Source organism: Camellia sinensis, unplaced genomic scaffold (assembly GCF_055761805.1).
Source record: "Camellia sinensis isolate YWXY unplaced genomic scaffold, ASM5576180v1 Unanchor1, whole genome shotgun sequence".
Classification (NCBI taxonomy): domain Eukaryota; kingdom Viridiplantae; phylum Streptophyta; class Magnoliopsida; order Ericales; family Theaceae; genus Camellia; species Camellia sinensis.
In genome coordinates this window covers 45,239,867-45,264,678 of record NW_028128987.1, presented here as the reverse complement: position 1 = coordinate 45,264,678, position 24,812 = coordinate 45,239,867, and positions in this window count along the sequence as shown.

Sequence of the window (24,812 nt, the reverse complement as noted above, 5' to 3'; positions counted from 1 at the left end):
TAACAGAAAAGTAAATTGAATAAAAATGGAAGTTGAATAAAAATAAAAATGAAAGTTGCAGAAAATTAAGTACGGAAGTTCAATCCAGAAACCACTTTACCTTAACGATCTATTTCGAAATTAAATAAAAAAGAAAGTTTAATAGAAAAGTAAATTGAATAAAAATGGAAGTTGAATAAAAATAAAAATGAAAGTTGTGTAAAATTAAAATTGGAAGTTCAATCAAAAGACCACTATACCTTAACGATCTATTTTGAAATTAAATAAAAAAAGAAGTTTACCAGAAAAGTAAATTGAATAAAAATGGAAGTTGAATAAAAATAAAAATGAAAGTTGCAGAAAATTAAAAATGGAAGTTCATTCCAGAAACCACAATACCTTAACGATCTATTTGAAAATTAAATAAGAAAGGAAGTTTAATGGAAAAGAAAATTCATTAAAAATGGAAGTAAAATAAAAATAAAAATGAAAGTTGCATAAAATTAAAAATGGAAGTTCAATCCAGAAACCACTATACCTTAACGATCTACTTGGAAATTAAATAAAAAAGGAAGTTTAATAGGAATGTAAATTGAATTAAAATGGAAGTAGAATAAAAATAAAAATGAAAGTTGCATAAAATTAGAAATGGAAATTCAATCCAGAAACCACTATACCTTAACGATCTATTTGCAAATTAAATAAAAAAGGAAGTTTAATAGAAAACTAAACTGAATAAAAATGGAAGTTGAATAAAAATAAAAATGAAAGTTACAGAAAATTAAATATGGAAGTTCAATCCAGAAACCACTATGCCTTAACGATCTATTTGGAAATTAAATAAAAAAGGAAGTTTAATAGAAAAGTAAATTGAATATAAATGGAAGTTGAATAAAAAAAAAACAGAAGTTGCATAAAATTAGGAATGGAAGTTCAATCCAGAAACTACTATACCTTAACGATCTATTTGGAAATTAAATAAAAAAGGAAGTTTAACAGAAAAGTAATTGAATAAAAATGGAAGTTGAATAAAAATAAAAATGAAAGTTGCAGAAAATTAATTATGGAAGTTCAATCCAGAAACCACTTTACCTGAACGATCTATTTGAAAATTAAATAAACAAGGAAGTTTAATAGAAAAGTAAATTGAATAAAAATGGAAGTTGAATAAAAATAAAAATGAAAGTTGCAAAAAATTATAAATGGAAGTTCAATCCAAAAACCACTATACCTTAATGATCTATTTGGAAATTAAATAAAAAAGGAAGTTGAGTAGAAAAGAATCTGGAATAAAAAAGGAAGTTAAATAAAAATAAAAAAGGAAGCTGCAGAAAATCAAAAATGGTAGTTCATTCTAGAAACCACAATACCTTAACGATCTATTTGGAAATTAAATAAAAAAGGAAGTAGATTAAAAATAAAAATGGAAGTTCTATCCAGAAACCACTATACCCTAACGATCTACTTGGAAATTAAATAAAAAAGGAAGTTTAATAGGAAAGTAAATTGAATTAAAAAGGAAGTAGAACAAAAATAAAAATGAAAGTTACATAAAATTAAAAATGGAAGTTCAATCCAGAAACCACTATACCTTAACGATCTATTTGGTAATTAAATAAAAAAGGAAGTTTAATAGAAATGTAAACTGAATAAAAATGGAAGTTGAATAAAAATAAAAATGAAAGTTGCAGAAAATTAAATATGGAAGTTCAATCCAGAAACCACTATACCTTAACGATCTATTTGAAAATTGAATAAAAAAGGAAGTTTAATAGAAAAGTAAATTGAACAAAAATGGAAGTTGAATGAAAATAAAAATGACAGTTGCATAAAATTAAAAATGGAAGCTCAATCCAAAAACCACTATACCTTAACGATCTATTTGGAAATTAAATAAAAAAGGAAGTTTAATAGAAAAGTAAATTGAATAAAAATGGAAGTTGAATAAAAATAAAAATGAAAGTTGCATAAAATTAAAATGGAAGTTCAATTCAAAAACCATTATACCTTAACGACCTATTTGGAAATTAAATAACAAAGGAAGTTGAGTAGAAAAGAAACTTGAATAAAAAAGAAGTTAAATAAAAATAAAAATAGAAGTTGCTGAAAATTAAAAATGAAAGTTGAATCCAGAAACCAAGATACCTTAATGATCTATTTGGAAATTAAATAAAAAAGGAAGTTTAACAGAAGAGTAAATAGATTAAAAATGGAAGTAGAATAAAAATAAAAATGGAAGTTGCATAAATTTAGAAATGGAAGTTCTATCCAGAAACCACTATACCTTAACGATCTATTTAGAAATTAAATAAAAAAGGAAGTTTAATAGGAAAGTAAATTGAATTATAATGGAAGTAGAATAAAAATAAAAATGAAAGTTACATAAAATTAAAAATGGAAGTTCAATCCAGAAACCACTATACCTTAACGATCTATTTGGAAATTCAATAAAAAAAAGGAAGTTTAATAGAAAACTAAATTGAATAAAAATGGAAGTTGAATAAAAATAAAAATGGAAGTTGCAGAAAATTAAATTTGGAAGTTCAATACAGAAACCACTATACCTTAACGATCTATTTAGAAATTAAATAAAAGTGGAAATTTAATAGAAAAGTAAATTGAATAAAAATGGAAGTTGAATAAAAATAAAAATGAAAGTTGCAGAAAATTAAATATGGCAGTTCAATCCAGAAACCACAATACCTTAACTATCTATTTGGAAATTAAATAAAAAAGGAAGTTTAATAGAAAAGTAAATTGAATAAAAATGGAAGTTGAATAAAAATAAAAATGACAGTTGCACAAAATTAAAAATGGAAGTTCAATCCAAAAACCACTACACCTTAACGATCAATTTGGAAATTAAATAAAAATGGAAGTTTCATAGAAAAGTAAATTGAATAAAAATGGAAGTTGAATAAAAATAAAAATGAAAGTTGCATGAAATTAAAAATGGAAGTTCAATCCAAAAACCACTATACCTTAACGATCTATTTGGAAATTAAATAAAAAAGGAAGTTTAATAGAAAAGTAAATTGATTAAAACTGGAAGTTGAATAAAAATAAAAATGAAAGTTGCATAAAATTCAAAATGGAAGTTCGATTCAAAAACCACTATACCTTAACGATCTATTTGGAAATTAAATAAAAAAGGAAGTTGTGTAGAAAAGTAAATTGAATAAAAATGGAAGTTGAATAAAAATAAAAATGAAAGTTGCATAAAATTCAAAATGGAAGTTCGATTCAAAAACCACTATACCTTAACGATCTATTTGGAAATTAAATAAAAAAGGAAGTTGAGTAGAAAAGAAACTTGAATAAAAAAGGAAGTTAAATAAAAATAAAAGTGGAAGTTGCAGAAAATAAAAAATTGAAGTTCATTCCAGAAACCACTATACCTTAATGATCTATTTGGAAATTAAATAAAAAAGGAAGTTTAATTGAAAAGTAAATTGATTAAAAATGGAAGTAGAATCAAAATAAAAATGAAAGTTGCATAAAATTAGAAATGGAAGTTCTATCCAAAAACCACTATACCTTAACGATCTACTTGGAAATTAAATAAAAAAGAAAGTTTAATTGGAAAGTAAATTGAATTAAAATGGAAGTAGAATAGAAATAAAAATGAAAGTTACATAAAATTAAAAATGGAAGTTCAATCCAGAAACCATTGTACCTTAACGATCGATTTAGAAATTAAATAAAAGAGGAAATTTAATAGAAAAGTAAATTGAATAAAAATGGAAGTTGAATAAAAATAAAAATGAAAGTTGTAGAAAATTAAATATGGAAGTTCAATCCAGAAACCACAATACCTTAACGATCTATTTGGAAATTAAATAAAAAAGGAAGTTTAATAGAAAAGTAAATTGAATAAAAATGGAAGTTGAAAAAAAATAAAAATGACAGTTGCAAAAAATTAAAAATGGAAGTTCAATCCAAAAACCACTATACCTTAACGATCAATTTGGAAATTAAATAAAAAAGGAAGTTTAATAGAAAAGTAAATTGAATAAAAATGGAAATTGAATAAAAATAAAAATGAAAGTTGCATAAAATTAAAAATGAAAGTTCAATCCAAAAACCACTATATCTTAACGATCTATTTGGAAATTAAATAAAAAAGAAAGTTGGGTAGAAAAGAAACTTGAATAAAAAAGAAGTTGAATAAAAATAAAAATGAAAGTTGCAGAAAATTAAATATGGAAGTTCAATCCAGAAACCACTATACGTTAACGATCTATTTGGAAATTAAATAAAAAAGGAAGTTTAACAGAAAAGTAAATTCAATAAAAATGGAAGTTGAATCAAAATAAAAACGAAAGTTGCAGAAAATTAAATTTGGAAGTTCAATCCAGAAACCATTTTACCTTAACGATATATTTGGAAATTAAATAAAAAAAAAAAGCTTAATAGAAAAGTAAATTGAATAAAAATGGAAGTAGAATATAAATAAAAATGAAAGTTGTATAAAATTAAAAATGGAAGTTCAATCAGAAACCACTATACCTTAGCGATATATTTGGAAATTAAATAAAAAAGGAAGTTTAACAGAAAAGTAAATTGAATAAAAATGGAAGTTGAATAAAAATAAAAATGAAAGTTGCAGAAAATTAAGTACGGAAGTTCAATCCAGAAACCACTTTACCTTAACGATCTATTTCGAAATTAAATAAAAAAGGAACTTTAATAGAAAAGTAAATTGAATAAAAATGGAAGTTGAATAAAAATAAAAATGAAAGTTGTGTAAAATTAAAATTGGAAGTTCAATCCAAAGACCACTATACCTTAACGATCTATTTGGAAATTAAATAAAAAAAGAAGTTTACTAGAAAAGTAAATTGAATAAAAATGGAAGTTGAATAAAATTAAAAATGAAAGTTGCAGAAAATTAAAAATGGAAGTTCATTCCAGAAACCACAATACCTTAACGATCTATTTGAAAATTAAATAAAAAAGGAAGTTTAATGGAAAAGTAAATTCATTAAAAATGGAAGTAAAATAAAAATAAAAATGAAAGTTGCATAAAATTAAAAATGGAAGTTCAATCCAGAAACCACTATACCTTAACGATCTACTTGGAAATTAAATAAAAAAGGAAGTTTAATAGGAATGTAAATTGAATTAAAATGGAAGTAGAATAAAAATAAAAATGAAAGTTGCATAAAATTAGAAATGGAAATTCAATCCAGAAACCACTATACCTTAACGATCTATTTGGAAATTAAATAAAAAAGGAAGTTTAATAGAAAACTAAACTGAATAAAAATGGAAGTTGAATAAAAATAAAAATGAAAGTTACAGAAAATTAAATATGGAAGCTCAATCCAGAAACCACTATGCCTTAACGATCTATTTGGAAATTAAAAAAAAAAGGAAGTTTAATAGAAAAGTAAATTGAATATAAATGGAAGTTGAATAAAAAAAAAAAACAGAAGTTGCATAAAATTAAAAATGGAAGTTCAATCCAGAAACTACTATACCTTAACGATCTATTTGGAAATTAAATAAAAAAGGAAGTTTAACAGAAAAGTAATTGAATAAAAATGGAAGTTGAATAAAAATAAAAATGAAAGTCGCAGAAAATTAATTATGGAAGTTCAATCCAGAAACCACTTTACCTGAACGATCTATTTGGAAATTAAATAAACAAGGAAGTTTAATAGAAAAGTAAATTGAATAAAACTGGAAGTTGAATAAAAATAAAAATGAAAGTTGCATAAAATTCAAAATGGAAGTTCGATTCAAAAACCACTATACCTTAACGATCTATTTGGAAATTAAATAAAAAAGGAAGTTGAGTAGAAAAGTAAATTGAATAAAAATGGAAGTTGAATAAAAATAAAAATGAAAGTTGCATAAAATTCAAAATGGAAGTTCGATTCAAAAACCACTATACCTTAACGATCTATTTGGAAATTAAATAAAAAAGGAAGTTGAGTAGAAAAGAAACTTGAATAAAAAAGGAAGTTAAATAAAAATAAAAGTGGAAGTTGCAGAAAATAAAAAATTGAAGTTCATTTCAGAAACCACTATACCTTAATGATCTATTTGGAAATTAAATAAAAAAGGAAGTTTAATTGAAAAGTAAATTGATTAAAAATGGAAGTTGAATAAAAATAAAAATGAAAGTTGCATAAAACTAAAAATGGAAGTTCAATCCAAAACCAATATACCTTAACGATCTATTTGGAAACTAAATAAAAAAGGAAGTTGAATAGAAAAGAAAATTGAATAAAAATGGAAGTTGAATAAAAATAAAAATGGAAGTTGCATAAATTTAGAAATGGAAGTTCTATCCAGAAACCACTATACCTTAACGATCTATTTGGAAATTAAATAAAAAAGGAAGTTTAATAGGAAAGTAAATTGAATTATAATGGAAGTAGAATAAAAATAAAAATGAAAGTTACATAAAATTAAAAATGGAAGTTCAATCCAGAAACCACTATACCTTAACGATATATTTGGAAATTCAATAAAAAAAAGGAAGTTTAATAGAAAACTAAATTGAATAAAAATGGAAGTTGAATAAAAATAAAAATGGAAGTTGCAGAAAATTAAATTTGGAAGTTCAATCCAGAAACCACTATACCTTAACGATCAATTTGCAAATTAAATAAAAAAGGAAGTTTAATAGAAAAGTAAATTGAATAAAAATGGAAGTTGAATAAAAATAAAACTGACAGTTGCATAAAATTAAAAATGGAAGTTCAATCCAAAAACCAATATACCTTAACGATCTATTTGGAAATTAAATAAAAAAGGAAGTTTAATAGAAAAGTAAATTGAATAAAAATGGAAGTTGAATAAAAATAAAAATGAAAGTTGCATAAAATTAAAAATGGAAGTTCAATCCGGAAACCACTATACCTTAACGATCTATTTTGGAAATTAAATAAAAAAAGGAAGTTTAATAGAAAAGTAAATTGAATAAAAATGGAAGTTGAATAAAAATAAAAAAGGAAGTTGCAGAAAATTAAATATGGAAGTTCAATCCAGAAACCACTATACCTTAACGATCTATTGGGAAATTAAATAAAAAAGGAAATTTAATCGAAAAGTAAATTGAATAAAAATGGAAGTTGAATAAAAATAAAAATGAAAGTTGCATAAAATTAAAAATGGAAGTTCAATGCAAAAACCACTATACCTTAACGATCTATTTGGAAATTAAATAAAAAAGGAAGTTCAATAAAAATAAAAATGAAAGTTGCATAAAACTAAAAATGGAAGTTCAGTTCAAAACCACTATACTTTAACGATCTATTTGGAAATTAAATAAAAAAGGAAGTTGAGTAGAAAAGAAACATGAATAAAAAAGGAAGTTAAATAAAAATAAAAATGGAAGTTGCAGAAAATTAAAAATGGAAATTCATTCCAGAAACCACTATACCTTAACGATCTATTTGGAAATTAAATAAAAAAGGAAGTTTAATAGAAAAGTAAATTGAATAAAACTGGAAGTTGAATAAAAATAAAAATGACAGTTGCATAAAATTAAAAATGGAAGTTCAATCCAAAAATCACTATACCTTAACGATCTATTTGGAAATTAAATAAAAAAGGAAGTTGGGTAGAAAAGAAACTTGAATAAAAAAGGAAGTTAAATAAAAATAAAAATGGAAGTTGCAGAAAATTAAAAATGGAAGTTCATTCCAGAAACCACTATACCTTAACGATCTATTTGGAAATTAAATAAAAAAGGAAGTTTAATAGAAAAGTAAATTGAATAAAAATGGAAGTTGAATAAAAATAAAAATGAAAGTTGCATAAAATTGAAAATGGAAGTTCAATCCAAAAACTACTATACCTTAACGATCTATTTGGAAATTAAATAAAAAAGTAAATTTAATAGAAAAATAAATTGAATAAAAATAGAAGTTGAATAAAAATAAAAATGAAAGTTTCATAAAACTAAAAATGGAAGTTCAATTCAAAAACCACTATACTTTAACGATCTATTTCGAAATTAAATAAAGAAGGAAGTTGAGTAGAAAAGATACTTGAATAAAAAATGAAGTTAAATAAAAATAAAAATGGAAGTTGCAGTAAATTAAAAATGGAAGTTCATTTCAGAAACCACTATACCTTAACGATCTATTTGGAAATTAAATAAAAAAGGAAGTTTAATAGAAAAGTAATTTGAATAAAAATGGAAGTTGAATAAAAATAAAAATGAAAGTTGCATAAAATTAAAAATGGAAGTTCAATCCAAAAACCACTATGCCTTAACGATCTATTTGGAAATTAAATAAAAAAGGAAGTTGAGTAGAAAAAAATCTTGAATAAAAAAGGAAGTTAAATAAAAATAAAAAAAGAAGTTGCAGAAAATTAAAAATGGTTGTTCATTCCAGAAATGACTATACCTTAAGATCTATTTGGAAATTAAATAAAAAAGGAAGTTTAATAGAAAAGTAAATTGATTAAAAATGGAAGTAAAATAAAAATAAAAATGAAAGTTGCATAAAATTAAAAATGGAAGTTCAATCCAGAAACCACTATACCTTAACGATCTACTTGGAAATTAAATAAAAAATGAAGTTTAATAGGAAAGTAAATTGAATTAAAATGGAAGTAGAATTAAAATAAAAATGAAAGTTGCATAAAATTAAAAATGGAAGTTCAATCCAGAAACCACTATACCTTAACGATCTACTTGTAAATTAAGTAAAAAAGGAAGTTTAATAGGAAAGTAAATTGAATTAAAATGGCAGTAGAATAAAAATAAAAATGAAAGTTACATAAAATAAAAAATGGAAGTTCAATCCAGAAACCACTATACCTTAACGATCTATTTGGAAATAAAATAAAAAATGAAGTTTAATAGAAATGTAAACTGAGTAAAAATAGAAGTTGAATAAAAATAAAAATGAAGGTTGCAGAAAATTAAATATGGAAGTTCAATCTAGAAACCACTATACCTTAACGATCTATTTGGAAATTAAATAAAAAATGAACTTTAATAGAAATGAAAATTGAATAAAAATTGAAGTTGAATTAAAATAAAAATGACAGTAGCATAAAATTAAAAATGGAAGTTCAATCCAAAAACCACTATACCTTAACGATCTATTTGGAAATTAAATAAAAAAGGAAGTTTAACAGAAAAGTAAATTGAATAATAATGGAAGTTAAATAAAAATAAAAATGAAAGTTGCATAAAATTAAAAATGGAAGTTCAATTCAAAAACCACTATACCTTAACGATCTATTTGGAAATTAAATAAAAAAAGAAATTGAGTAGAAAAGAAACATGAATAAAAAAGGAAGTTAAATAAAAATAAAAATGGAAGTTGCAGAAAATTAAAAATGGAAGTTCATTCCAGAAACCACTATACCGTAATGATCTATTTGGAAATTAAATAAAAAAGGAAGATTAATAGAAAAGTAAATTGATTAAAAATGGAAGTAGAATAAAAATAAAAATGAAAGTTGCATAAAATTAGAAATGGAAGTTCTATCCAGAAACCACTATACCTTAACGATCTACTTGGGAATTAAATAAAAAAGAAAGTTTAATAGGAAAGTAAATTGAATTAAAATGGAAGTAGAATAAAAATAAAAATGAAAGTTACATAAAATTAAAAATGGATGTTCAATCCAGAAACCACTATACCTTAACGATCTATTTGGAAATTAAATAAAAAAGGAAGTTTAATAGAAAAGTGTAACGCCCTAAAAATAATAACATTAAACCCATCAAATAAGGCATGCATTGACATATAAACTAACCACATTATTTTATTCATTAGAGCCTCATTACATAAGTATTATATGTTAACATCAAAACAAAATGCCCTACAGGCTTACAGCTTTCCAAGTTAACACTTGGTTACAACACAAGAGTACTAACTCGTTTACACATAAAGCCCTTGGCTTGAAGTTACATGTAATTCATCAAAAGCAAAACGACATAGTATGCCCGCCTCTAGCCTCCCAAGCTATGTCCTTGGAGGTGGCATGCTACCTGTACCTGAAAATGATGTTCCCATATAGGGTGAGCCACAGCCCAGTAGAAATACACTAAACCAACCATGGACAATGACTAAAATATTAGCAATTGATAGATGGCTAACACTAATACATTCACATAAATCACATTTTTATGTCATACGACTTAAGAGTCCAAGTTACTTTACGTTTTCCCTTTTTCAACAAATAAGCATGTCAGCTCTATCATCATTTCAACAGATAAGTATAAAAACTATATCCCACATTTACAGACAAGCATATAAGCTGTATCCACATTCTCAACAGATATGTATAACAACAATATCCCACATCCACAGATAAGCATATAAGCTATATCCACACTTCACGAAGATAAGCATATGAGCTCTATCTTTACTTCTCTAGACAAGCATATGAGCTGTATCTACGGAGTTCATCCCCTATCTTCTCCCAACACTATCCAGTTTAGAGGTACATCCCCTATTTTCCCCTAAACCGCGGAGTACATCCCTCATCTCCTCCTTTACACATAACGTATACAAACACATTGGTTCTATATACAATCACTCAATACATACAGTTAATGTATTCTATCAACAGTCAAATTCCATGACTCACTCCATTGATTAGTTTCAGTTTGCCTAATCATCATGCATTGTCTACAACAATCACGACTATCCTCCACCGATAGCCCAAAGCAGTTATTTCTAAACAGAAAATAAATGCACAAATGGATATTCAATCAACATTTCATTTCTTTATTCCAAACATGCATCTAGGTTTATTATGAATAAAACTCCAACTTTTGTAAAATTACACAAAAGCCCCAAACTTTCACCAAATTACCAAACCAAGCCCAACATCTCAAAATGCTAAAATTTAAAGACAAAACCCATAGAGAGGAGTAGGGTATCCCTACCTCGAAGTTTTAGCCAAAAAGGAGATTAAGACTCGAAGATCAACGTGCTCCAAATCCAAACTTTTTCAGATTAAATCGAAGCTCTCAACGCCCTCTATCTTTTTAACAAAGGCCCTAGGCTAGATTCACACCCTAGGGAGATCAAATCTTAGAGAGAGTGTAAGTTTAGAGAGAGAGAGAGTCTCAGATCAAGGGTTTGATCAAAAAAAGAAATGAAAAACTGAAGTTCAAAATCGCTGCTGTCCGCTGATATAAAACACGCTCGCTCGAGCGAAGCCTTCGTCGCTCGAGCGACCAGACACAGAAAACTCTCGCTCGAGCCAAGATGTTCTCGATCGAGCGAAGAAAAACCTAGACCGCTCGAGCGAAGGAAGCTCGCTCGAGCCAAGAAAGGCAACTCTCAGGTCCAGAACCAGGCGCAACCGCTCGCTCGAGCGAAGCCACTCTGGCTCGACCCACCAGACACGAACTCAACTCTCGCTCGAGCGACCAACTCCTCGCTCGAGCGAAGGTCCAAAATTCTGGGCAGCAACACTAGGCTCCCAAACACAACCAACCTGTAACAAACCTGCCCAACACATCCTATAACTCAATATACAAAGTAAAAAGGATGCAAACCGGATAATGAACAACTACCAACATCCACAGACACATGTCCGGATCACTGTACAACAAGGGTAAACCCGAGATCGCTATAACCTCCCCCCCTTAAAGAATTTCGCCCCCGAAATTAAGCACAAGTTTTCAAAAAACAGGTTTTCCTCCATTTTAGACAATGTTACATTTTAACATTCAACAATTCGACCCATTACCGGTCATCCCATCCCTTTAACAAGAGACATTTCACAATATGTAAACAACATATGTACTTTTAACATGCATCAATATTATGCACTATCTTTCCAATTTCAACAATATATTCAACATATATAATGTTACATTCAACTTCCATATGAGGCAAGTTCTAAAACATACTTCCAATAACCAAAACAGTTTCAATGTTTCACAACTTAAGACATATATAAAAGCTCTTAAGTCCAACAAAAGTTTAAAATTTAAATACAAGATTACATATCAACAAACAAGTCCGGATATTTCTCACGGACTTCCAACTCACGTTCCCAAGTGGCTTACTCTACTCCGTGATGTTTCCACAAGACTTTCACCAAAGGAATGGTCTTGCCACGCAGGACCTGATCCCGCCTATCCAAGACCCGAACCGGTCTCTCCTCATACGAGGCATCCTCATCTACCTCTAAATCGGTCCAATCCAACACATGTGATGGATCTGGCTCATACTTCCGAAGCATACTCACATGAAACACGTCATGCACTCCGGACAACTGCGGCGGTAAAGCTAATCGATAAGCAACCTCGCCAATCCTCTCAAGGATCTCAAAAGGACCAATAAACCGAGGGGATAACTTCCCACTCTTCCCAAACCTCATCAAACCTCGCCTAGGTCATATCTTCAGAAAGACATGATCACCTACCTCAAACGCCAAAGGTCTCCTCCTACGGTCAGCATAAGATTTCTGACGACTCCGGGCTGTAACAAGCCTCCTACGGATAAGCTCAACTTTCTGCGTCGTCTCCCTAACCAACTCCGGACCCAACAAAGGTGTATCACCCACCTCGGCCCAACAAACTGGAGACCTACACGGTCGGCCATACAAGGCCTCAAACGGTGCCATACCGATGCTAGACTGAAAGCTGTTGTTGTAGGCAAACTCTACCAAGGGTAAGTGCCTCTCCCACGTCCCACTGAAGTCCAGGACACAACCCCGAAGCATATCCTCGAGGATCTGAATATTACGCTCGGACTGTCCGTCAGTCTGAGGATGATAAGCCGTACTAAAGGTCAACTTAGTGCCCAAGGCACTCTGCAAACTCTGCCACAACCTAGCAGTAAAACGAGGATCTCTATCTGAGACGATCGTCACTGGGACCCCGTGCAATCTCACTATGTCCCGAATATACAAGTCGGCAAGATGATCTACCGAATCTCTCACGCGCATAGGAATGAAGTGCCCCGACTTTGTCAACCGGTCTACAACCACCCAAATAGCATCACTACCCCGCTGAGTCCTCGGAAGACCTATAACGAAGTCCATAGTGACATGCTCCCACTTCCACTCGGCAATAGGCAAGGGTTGAAACAAACCCGCTGGCCTCTGATGCTCGGCCTTCACTTGCTGGCAAGTAAGGCACTTCGATACGAAAACAGCCACATCTCTCTTCATACCCCGCCACCAAAACTGGCGACCCAAATCCTGATACATCTTAGTACCTCCCGGATGCACCGCAAGGCGCGAATGGTGAAACTCTCGGAGTACTTCCTCTCGGCAAGACTCCGGTACAAACAAACGGTCTCGGTATCTCACACTCAGGTCGGGATACACCGTCAAACCCTTCTCAACTTTCCCACTGGAGATCTTCTCTCGGAGGGATTCTACCTCAAGGTCACCTCTTTGTGCCTCTAACACTCTAATCACAAGTGTAGGCTGCGCAACAACAGAAAACAAGGCCGCAGCCTCAACAGATTCGCCCAGTAGCAAATCAAACTCGCCAAGTGCTCCCAACATCTTCCATTCCCGGATGGCTATACAAGCTACATCACTAATGGATTTCCTACTGAGGGCATCGGCCACAACATTGGCCTTTCCCGGATGATAGTGCAACTCAAAATCATAATCCTCGATGAACTCCATCCATCTCCTCTGCCTCAAATTCAAGTCTCTCTGTGTAAACAGATACTTCAAACTCTTGTGGTCCGAGAATACCTCAAACTTCTCACCATAAAGGTAGTGCCTCCAGATTTTCAAGGCAAAAATCACAGCTGCTACCTCTAAGTCGTGTGTAGGGTAATTCTTCTCGTGTATTTTTAACTGACGTGAGCCATAAGCTACCACTTTCCCCTCTTGCATCAACACACAACCCAAACCCTCTCGTGAGGCATCACAATAAACCGCATAACCCAACCCTCTCTCCGGAATAATCAACACCGGAGCGGTGGTCAATCTAACTTTCAGCTCTTGGAACGACTTTTCACAAGTCTCACTCCACACAAACTTGGCTCCCTTCCGAGTCAGTCTAGTCAACGGTGACGCTAACCTGGAGAAATCTTTCACAAACCGACGGTAATACCCTGCTAATCCCAGAAAACTGCAGATCTCAAACACACTCTTAGGCTGTGCCCAATCTTGCACTGCCTCAACCTTGGATGTATCAACAGACACCCCTTCTCCGGATACCACGTGGCCTAAGAATTTGACTTCCCTCAGCCAGAACTCACACTTCCCAAACTTGGCATACAGCCTATGGGCTCTAAGTAACTCAAGCACCACTCTCAAGTGTGCCTCATGCTCCTCCTCAAAAGGCGAATAGATAAGGATGTCGTCCACAAAAACGACCACAAATCGGTCTAAGAAGTCCCGGAAAATTCGGTTCATCAAGTCCATAAAGACTACCGGTGCATTGGTAAGCCCGAATAGCATTACCAAAAACTCGTAATGGCCATACCGCGTACGGAATGCCGTCTTAGGAATATCCTCCTCCCTGACCCTCAACTGGTGGTAACCCGATCTCAAGTCTATCTTAGAGAAACAACGGGAACCCTTCAACTGGTCAAACAAATCATCTATACGGGGCATAGGATACTTATTCTTAACCGTAGCCCGATTCAACTTCCGGTAGTCTATACACAATCTCAAGGCACCATCTTTCTTTTTAACAAAGAGGGTCGGTGCTCCCCACGGCGAAACACTAGGGCGAACAAAGCCCTTATCTAGCAATTCCTGGAGTTGAACTTTCAACTCAACCAACTCTGCTGGAGCAAAACGGTAAGGTGCCATAGAAATCGGCGCCGTACCAGGCACTAAATCAATGGAGAACTCTATCTCTCGGTGAGGTGGCAAACTAACAAGATCTTCGGGAAAGACATCCGAATACTCACAAACCACCCTCGGCAACACAACCTGGGTCTCATCACACTCACCACTCTCAAAGCTAGCCAGTAGACCACTAAGTTCACTTCGCCCTCGCGAATCATACCCCGGTGGCAAAACACTACCAACCCGGTCTCCCAAGAAATGGAACCACTCCCCGCTCAAGGTACATAACGTGACCCTCTGGCGGTAGCAATCAATAACAGCCCGGTATGACGATAGCCAGACCATACCCAAAATAACATCAAAACCCTTCATGGGCATGACAACAAACGGAAAAGGAAGCCTATAGTCGGCGACCTCTATATCACAGCCTCTAACACCCTGTTTCAGAATCAACTCACTACCCAAAGGCGATACCACACAAATAGGAGATGCTAAGTGTGCTAACTCCAATTCCAAAATAGATGCAAATGCAGCAGATACAAAAGAATGAGATGCACCCGTGTCTATCAACACACTAGCAACCGAGTTCCAAAATAGAAAAGTACCTCTCACTACTGATGGAGCCGGTACTAAATCCTGCGCGGTAACAGCATACACGCGCCCCGTAGGCCCCTGGTCTAACTGCTCACCTCTCGGAGCAAAAGACTGCTACACAGACTGGGATGACGAAGCTCCCGGATTGGCCCTCGAGGCCTGCACAGACTGAGCTGGCTGAAAACCCTGCGTCTGCCTAGAACCAGACGCTCCCGAAGTGGCACTCAACTGCGGGCAAAACCTCTTCAGGTGCCCAGGCTGTCCACACTGATAACAGGTCAAGGGCTGCCCCCTACCCAAACTCTGACTCTGCGGTCTAGCTGAAGAAGAAGCAGTCTGACCCCCACCCTTCTGCGGGCAAACAGAAACCTTGTGACCCAGCTGGCCACACTTGTAACACGTAAACTCCCCCTGACTGCCTCTCCCCGAGCCTACACTCGGCACTGGAAAGGTCGATCTAGAGACTGCTCCCTGAGACTGCTGAGGGTCATAACCCTTCTGTCTCCTGCCATCACTCTGACTATCCTGGCTCCTCTTGGAGCCCCTCTGTTCTTCCTTCTCTTCCTGCATCATAATTTCCATATGAGCGGCAGCATCTACCAGGTGTCTATACTCTCGGATATAAGACCCACCAACTCTCAACTTGAGGCCCCGCCTTAACTTCCGCTCAAACTCATAGCAATGGCGTTCCTCAGACGCCACCAGTTTCGGTGCAAACCTGGACAGACTGGTAAAAGTAGCCTCAAACTCGGTCACTGACAAGCCCTGCTGTTTAAGCCGGCTAAACTGGTCCCTCAGCTTCTCCCTAGCTGCTGCAGACAAAAACCTCTCCTGAAAAGCATTCAGAAACGCCTCCCAAGTACCGCCGACACGAGCCTTCTCGTACTTCCACCATTGACCCGCATCTCCCTTCAGCTGGAAGGATTCCAAGGTCACTTTCAGTGCTCCGTCCTCGATGCCAAGCATCTCGAACGTCTTACTCATTTGTTCTAACCACTCATCAGCCTTCAGTGGCTCCTTCGGATCCCCGACAAACTCATCCGGATTAGACCGAAAAAACTCCCTCTTCAAGAAAGAAGGCCCTGTCTCAGCTGCCTGATTCCCAGCTCTAAGAATACCCAAAGCTCCTGCTATCTCTCTGGCCAAGGCACCCATAGCTTGCTGACCCACTGGCTCGGCCACATTGGCCTGACCAACTCCCTCCTGCACTGCCGGAACCTCCTCCGGTAACGGTACCTCCTGCCTCGCAGGTCTACCACGCCTAGCTCCTCTTCCTCGTCCTGACATCCTAATAAAGGTAACACAGAACGTTAGCACGTTCATAAATGTGCCAAAACTAAACACTCACGTCCTAATGCATGGACAACTGTAATTCATTCCACATAAGCACATAAACACATAAGCACTTACGAATTTCATTTCCGGATAATGATAGTCCCGAGGCGTTACTAGAGTTCCGGTTAGAACTAGCATTGATCAAGTTCTTTTCCAACAAGACTCCCAGAAACTCAAGGATCCAGTCAACATCCTAGAAATTAAATCCCATACCCACATAGTCACATAAGCATGTTATCAATTAAGCGCATAGCATATAATACTACATCTAAGTCTCTATCAAGCGAGACAAACCCATTGTGATCCTAATCACTTCCCACGTACCCAAAGTATTCGAACCCGGTACGCTCTGATACCAAGTTGTAACGCCCTAAAAATAATAACATTAAACCCATCAAATAAGGCATGCATTGACATATAAACTAACCACATTCTTTTATTCATTAGAGCCTCATTACATAAGTATTACATGTTAACATCAAAACAAAATGCCCTACAGGCTTACAGCTTTCCAAGTTAACACTTGGTTACAACACAAGAGTACTAACTCGTTTACACATTAAGCCCTTGGCTTGAAGTTACATGTAATTCATCAAAAGCAAAACGACATAGTATGTCCGCCCCTAGCCTCCCAAGCTATGTCCTTGGAGGTGGCATGCTACCTGTACCTGAAAATGATGTTCCCATATAGGGTGAGCCACAGCCCAGTAGAAATACACTAAACCAACCATGGACAATGACTAAAATATTAGCAATTGATAGATGGCTAACACTAATACATTCACATAAATCACATTTTTATGTCATACGACTTAAGAGTCCAAGTTACTTTACATTTTTCCTTTTTCAACAAATAAGCATGTCAGCTCTATTATCATTTCAACAGATAAGTATAAAAACTATATCCCACATTTACAGACAAGCATATAAGCTGTATCCACATTCTCAACAGATATGTATAACAACAATATCCCACATCCACAGATAAGCATATAAGCTATATCCACACTTCACGAAGATAAGCATATGAGCTCTATCTTTACTTCTCTAGACAAGCATATGAGCTGTATCTACGGAGTTCATCCCCTATCTTCTCCCAACACTATCCGGTTTAGAGGTACATCCCCTATCTTCCCCTAAACCGCGGAGTACATCCCCCATCTCCTCCTCTATACATAACGTATACAAACACATTGGTTCTATATACAATCACTCAATACATACAGTTAATGTATTCTATCAACAGTCAAATTCCATGACTCACTCCATTGATTAGTTTCAGTTTGCCTAATCATCATGCATTGTCTACAACAATCACGACTATCCTCCACCGATAGCCCAAAGCAGTTATTTCTAAACAGAAAATAAATGCACAAATGGATATTCAATCAACATTTCATTTCTTTATTCCAAACATGCATCTAGGTTTATTATGAATAAAACTCCAACTTTTGTAAAATTACACAAAAGCCCCAAACTTTCACCAAATTACCAAACCAAGCCCAACATCTCAAAATGCTAAAATTTAAAGACAAAACCCATAGAGAGGAGTAGGGTATCCCTACCTCGAAGTTTTAGCCAAAAAGGAGATGAAGACTCGAAGATCAACGTGCTCCAAATCCAAACTTTTTCAGATTAAATCGAAGCTCTCAACGCCCTCTATCTTTTTAACAAAGGCCCTAGGCTAGATTCACACCCTAGGGAGATCAAATCTTAGAGAGAGTGTAAGTTTAGAGAGAGAGAGTCTCAGATCAAGGGTTTGATCAAAAAAAGAAATGAAAAACTGAAGTTCAAAATCGCTGCTGTCCGCTGATATAAAACACGCTCGCTCGAGCGAAGCCTTCGTCGCTCGAGCGACCAGACACAGAAAACTCTCGCTCGAGCCAAGATGTTCTCGATCGAGCGAAGAAAAACCTAGACCGCTCGAGCGAAGGAAGCTCGCTCGAGCCAAGAAAGGCAACTCTCAGGTCCAGAACCAGGCGCAACCGCTCGCTCGAGCGAAGCCACTCTGGCTCGACCCACCAGACACGAACTCAACTCTCGCTCGAGCGACCAACTCCTCGCTCGAGCAAAGGTCCAAAATTCTGGGCAGCAACACTAGGCTCCCAAACACAACCAACCTGTAACAAACCTGCCCAACATATCCTATAACTCAATATACAAAGTAAAAAGGATGCAAACCGGATAATGAACAACTACCAACATCCACGGACACATGTCCGGATCACTGTACAACAAGGGTAAACCCGGGATCGCTATAAAAAGTAAATTGAATAAAAATGGAAGTTGAATAAAAATAAAAATGGAAGTTGCAGAAAATTAAATATGGAAGTTCAATCCAGAAACCACTATACCTTAACGATCTATTTGGAAATTAAATAAAAAAAGGAAGTTTAATAGAAAAGTAAATTGAATAAAAATGGAAGTTGAATAAAAATAAAAATGACAGTTTCATAAAATTAAAAATGGAAGTTCAATCCAAAAACCACTATACCTTAACGACCTATTTGGAAATTAAATAAAAAAGTAAGTTTAATAGAAAAGTAAATTGAATAAAAATGGAAGTTGAATAAAAATAAAAATGAAAGTTGCATAAAATTAAAAATGGAAGTTCAATTCAAAAACCACTATACCTTAACGATCTATTTGGAAATTAAATAAAAAAAGAAGTTGAGTAGAAAAGAAACTTGAATAAAAAAGAAGTTAAATAAAAATAAAAATGGAAGTTGCAGAAAATTAAAAATCGAAGTTCATTATAGAAACCACTATACCTTAATGATCTATTTGGAAATTAAATAAAAAAGGAAGTTTAATAGAAAAGTAAATTGATTAAAAATGGAAGTAGAATAAAAATAAAAATGGAAGTTGCATAAAATTAGAAATGGAAGTTCTATCCAGAAACCACTATACCTTAACGATCTACTTGGGAATTAAATAAAAAAGAAAGTTTAATAGGAAAGTAAATTGAATTAAAACGGAAGTAGAATAAAAATAAAAATAAAAGTTACATAAAATTAAAAATGGAAGTTGAATCCAGAAACCACTATACCTTAACGATCTATTTGGAAATTAAATAAAAAAGGAAGTTTAATAGAAAAGTATATTGAATAAAAAAGGAAGTTAAATAAAAATGAAAATGGAAGTTGCATAAAATTAAAAATGGAAGTTCAATTCAAAAACCACTATACCTTAACGATCTATTTGGAAATTAAATAAAAAAGGAAGTTGAGTAGAAAAGAAACTTGAATAAAAAAGGAAGTTAAATAAAAATGAAAATGGAAGTTGCAGAAAATTAAAAATGGAAGTTCATTCCAGAAACCACTATACCTTAACAATCTATTTGGAAATTAAATAAAAAAGGAAGTTTAATAGAAAAGTAAATTGAATAAAAATGGAAGTAGAATATAAATAAAAATGAAAGTTTCATAAAATTAAAAATGGAAGTTCAATCCAGAAACCACTATACCTTAGCGATCTATTTGGAAATTAAATAAAAAAGGAAGTTTAATAGGAAAGTAAATTGAATTAAAATGGAAGTAGAATAAAAATAAAAATGAAAGTTGAATTAAATTAAAAATGGAAGTTCAATGCAGAAACCACTATACCTTAACGATCTATTTGGAAATTAAATCAAAAAGGAAGTTTAACAGAAAAGTAAATTGAATAAAAATGGAAGTTGAATCAAAATAAAAACGAAAGTTGCAGAAAATTAAATGTGGAAGTTGTCACGACCCCAAACCGCCCCTAGTAGTTTGGTGCCGTGATGGCCAGTAATCCGGGAATACCGAAGGCCAACTTTCAAAAGTTTAACAAGATCAGAGTATAATAAACGAGGCTCTCGAATGCGGAAGCAATAAATCAAAATACAAGTGGTCCATAAGAGCAGTGCATAGATCCAATGTAATGGCATACATCTTTACAACTTGAATACAACAAAAGCAAAATATGTGTTACATCTTGATCAAAAGGCTTCTCGAGCCGACATATACAAAAATACAGTGAGTACAAGCCAAGAAGCATAATTTTCAAGAAGTGCTGACGTGAATACAAAATAACGCTGACATAATCATGGATCCAAAATAAGCTTTCGAAACACATTCTAGGCGTCGCCGACGTCCTGCTCATCACCTACATATATATAGAGAGGGTGAGCTTGGATACTCAGTGAATGGTACTAAAAATAAAGGTTTTGCATGAATATAGCCGAAGTCTTTCAAAACAAAACATGCCAAAACCATACAGATATTAGCCGAGATTCCTTCAAACATAACGCATCAAACTCTATCAAATAAGGGATGAACCGTATTCATCAATCAACCCTTACAAGTCTCAAGGGATGCTTACTTACATCGGCAAAACAAGGGATGAACCGTATTCATCAATCAAACCTTACAAGTCTCAAGGGATGCTTACTTACATCGGCAAAACAAGGGATGAACCGTATTCATCAATCAAACCTTACAAGTCTCAAGGGATGCTTACTTACATCGGCAAAACAAGGATCAAGCTTATCAAAACAAGCAAGTCCACACAATAAATCGCCAGTGGCAAAACAAGGACTGTACGATTCGTAATCGTTGAGTCAAAGGTACTGCGAAAGTTTATAGTCCTCCAGCACAAGGGACTTGTGTTACTTAAGCCCGTAGCTCCTTTTAACACGATGATCTGGTGTTACTTAGGCCCGTAGCCCGATTTAACATTTTAGTGCTCCCAAGAAAGGACCGTATCCTTTTTTACTTAGTGCTGCGAAAGTTTAGAGTCCTCCAGCACGAGGGACTTTTGCACTTGGTACTGCGAAAGTTTAGAGTCATCCAGTACAAGGGACTTTTGTACTTGGTACTGCGAAAGTTTAGAGTCCTCCAGTACAAGGGACTTTTCAAAGATGACGTCAAAACAAAGCTTATACTGATACATCACAGCAGGGCTATTCATTCATGCTTAACAAATACTTTCGTCAAAACAAAGCAAAGCAAGTTTTCTCAAAACAGTATAACATAGCTTTATTAGAAATACCACTCACCTAGTTTTCCTCGGATGTAGGCTCAAAACAAAGATCAAGGTCCTACAAATCACATGGCAAATCACATTCTCAAAACAAGCTTCATATACATGAAAATGATCTCGGCATCCTAACCAGATCCAAGTCAATAACAAAGCAAAACATGCTGGGGGTTTAAACATTGCTCCCGTTTCATGAAAACATACTGGGTACCAACCAGGTCTTTGCCGAGGTCCCACACCTCCTGGCCGAGGTGTGGTCCCGCTGGCCTCATCAAAAGCAAAGTCAGGAAAACCAAGGTTCCCTTTGAAGAATATGAAGAACAAGATCATTTGGAAGATGGATGCAAGTTCACAACTTGTTACAAAAATCTGAGTTTTCAAGCCAAGAGTTCAAAACATGGACCTGGGTACCCATATAAGAAGGTCATGCAAGAATAAACACAAAAACATGGTTTCCGCTCCAAACTTTCGGATCAAAACGAGACCTTCTTCAAGAACATACGAAAACCATTTTCTCTTTTCAAAACCAACTTCAAATCGATGCATGACATGCAAAACGAATCCGATCACGCAATGCAGCTAGATGATCAACAATAACAATCAAAGTAGATCAAGGTTCTTACCTCAAAACTCGGATCCAACGGATCAAACCACGAAGATCAAGCTTGGAAGACTTACTCTCACTCAAGAACTTCTCTTCCTTCTCCCTAGAGCTTCTCTCTCTAAAGCTAAAGATTTGAGACAAGGAAATGATTTGTTTCTAGGCCTGCCGGCTGTCTTAACAATCAGCTCGGACACGTGGCACTACCGGGTTGGCCCAACTCAAAAAGGTGATTGATTGATAAGACAAGTCTATGACAAAGCGTACGCAGCAAGCTGGGTAAGGCACATCGGCAAGTAATGACATCGGCTCAAATCAAGGATCCGGCAGCAGGGTAATAAAGACATCGGCTAGGGAGGACGACGCTTGACAAAGCTGTGCCACACCTTGGCCGGGGTGTGCCACATCTCGGCCTAGGCCATACCTGCCTGCGGACAAGGTTCACTAAGTGCAAAGCATCTCGGCAACAATGCCCGAGGTGAAGATGGTACCGACCAAGCGGTTCCACAATATTTCAAAGTACAAAGGCTCAGGGTTGGTCAAATCTCAAGATGACCTCGGCTACACGCTGAGCAAAAAACAAAATCATGCAAGCAATACTTAGCCAAAACGAGGCAAGGCAAAACTAGCAAAATAACATATCAAGATAAGATCATGCACAAATGTATGCAAGTATGACAAGAGTAAGGTGAGGGTTGTTACAGAAGTTCAATCCAGAAACCACTTTACCTTAACGATCTATTTGGAAATTAAATAAAAAAAGGAAGTTTAGTAGAAAAGTAAATTAAATAAAAATGGAAGTTGAATAAAAATAAAAATGAAAGTTGCATAAAATTAAAAATGAAAGTTCAATCCAAAAACCACTATACCTTAACGATCTATTTGGAAATTAAATAAAAAAGGAAGTGGAGTAGAAAAGAATCTTGAATAAAAAAGGAAGTGAAATAAAAATAAAAATGGAAGTTGCAGAAAATTAAAAATGGAAGTTCATTCCAGAAACCAGTATACCTTAACGATCTATTTGGAAATTAAATAAAAAAGGAAGTTTAATAGAAATGTAAATTGATTAAAAATGGAAGTAAAATAAAAATGAAAATGACAATTGCATAAAATTAAAAATGGAAGTTCAATCCAGAAACCACTATACCTTAACGATCTACTTGGAAATTAAATAAAAAAGGAAGTTTAATAGGAAAGTAAATTGAACTAAAATGGAAGTAGAATAAAAATAAAAATGAAAGTTGCATAAAATTAAAAATGGAAGTTCTATCCAGAAACCACTATACCTTAACGATCTATTTGGAAATTAAATAAAAAAGGAAGTTTAATAGAAAAGTAAACTGAATAAAAATGGAAGCTGAATAAAAATAAAAATGAAAGTTGTAGAAAATTAAATATGGAAGTTCAATCCAGAAACCACTATACCTTAACGATCTATTTGGAAATTAAATAAAAAGGAAGTTTAATAGAAAAGTAAATTTAATATAAATGGAAGTTGAATAAAAATAAAAACGAAAGTTGCATAAAATTAAAAATGGAATTTCAATCCAGAAACTACTATACCTTAACGATCTATTTGGAAATTAAATAAAAAAGGAAGTTTAACAGAAAAGTAATTGAATAAAAATAAAAATGAAAGTTGCAGAAAATTAAATATGGAAGTTCAATCCAGAAACCACTTTACCTGAACGATCTATTTGGAAATTAAATAAAAAAAGGAAGTTTAATAGAAAAGTAAATTGAATAAAAATAGAAGTTGAATAAAAATAAAAATGAAAGTTGTATAAAACTAAAAATGGAAGTTCAATTCAAAAACCACTATACTTTAAAGATCTATTTGGAAATTAAATAAAAAAGGAAGTTTATAGAAAAGTAAATTGAATAAAAATAAAAATGAAAGTTGCATAGAATTAAAAATGGAAGTTCAATCCAAAAAACACTATACCATGACGATCTACTTGTAAATTAAATAAAAAAGGAAGTTTAATAGGAAAGTAAATTGAATTAAAATGGAAGTAGAATAAAAATAAAAATGAAAGTTGCATAAAATTAAAAATGGAAGTTCAATCCAGAAACCACTTTACCTTAACGATCGATTTGGAAATTAAATAAAAAAGGAAGTTTAATAGAAAAGTAAACTAAATAAAAATGGAAGTTGAATAAAAATAAAAATGAAAGTTGCAGAAAATTAAATAAGGAAGTTCAATCCAGAAACCACTATACCTTAACGATCTATTTGGAAATTAAATAAAAAGGAAGTTTAATAGAAAAGTAAATTGAATATAAATGGAAGTTGAATAAAAATAAAAACGAAAGTTGCATAAAATTAAAAATGGAATTTCAATCCAGAAACCACTATACCTTAACGATCTATTTGGAAATTAAATAAAAAAGGAAGTTTAACAGAAAAGTAATTGAATAAAAATGGAAGTTGAATAAAAATAAAAATGAAAGTTGCAGAAAATTAAATATGGAAGTTCAATCCAGAAACCACTTTACTTGAACGATCTATTTGGAAATTAAATAAAAAATGAAGTTTAATAGAAAAGTAAATTGAATAAAAATGGAAGTTGAATAAAAATAAAAATGAAAGTTG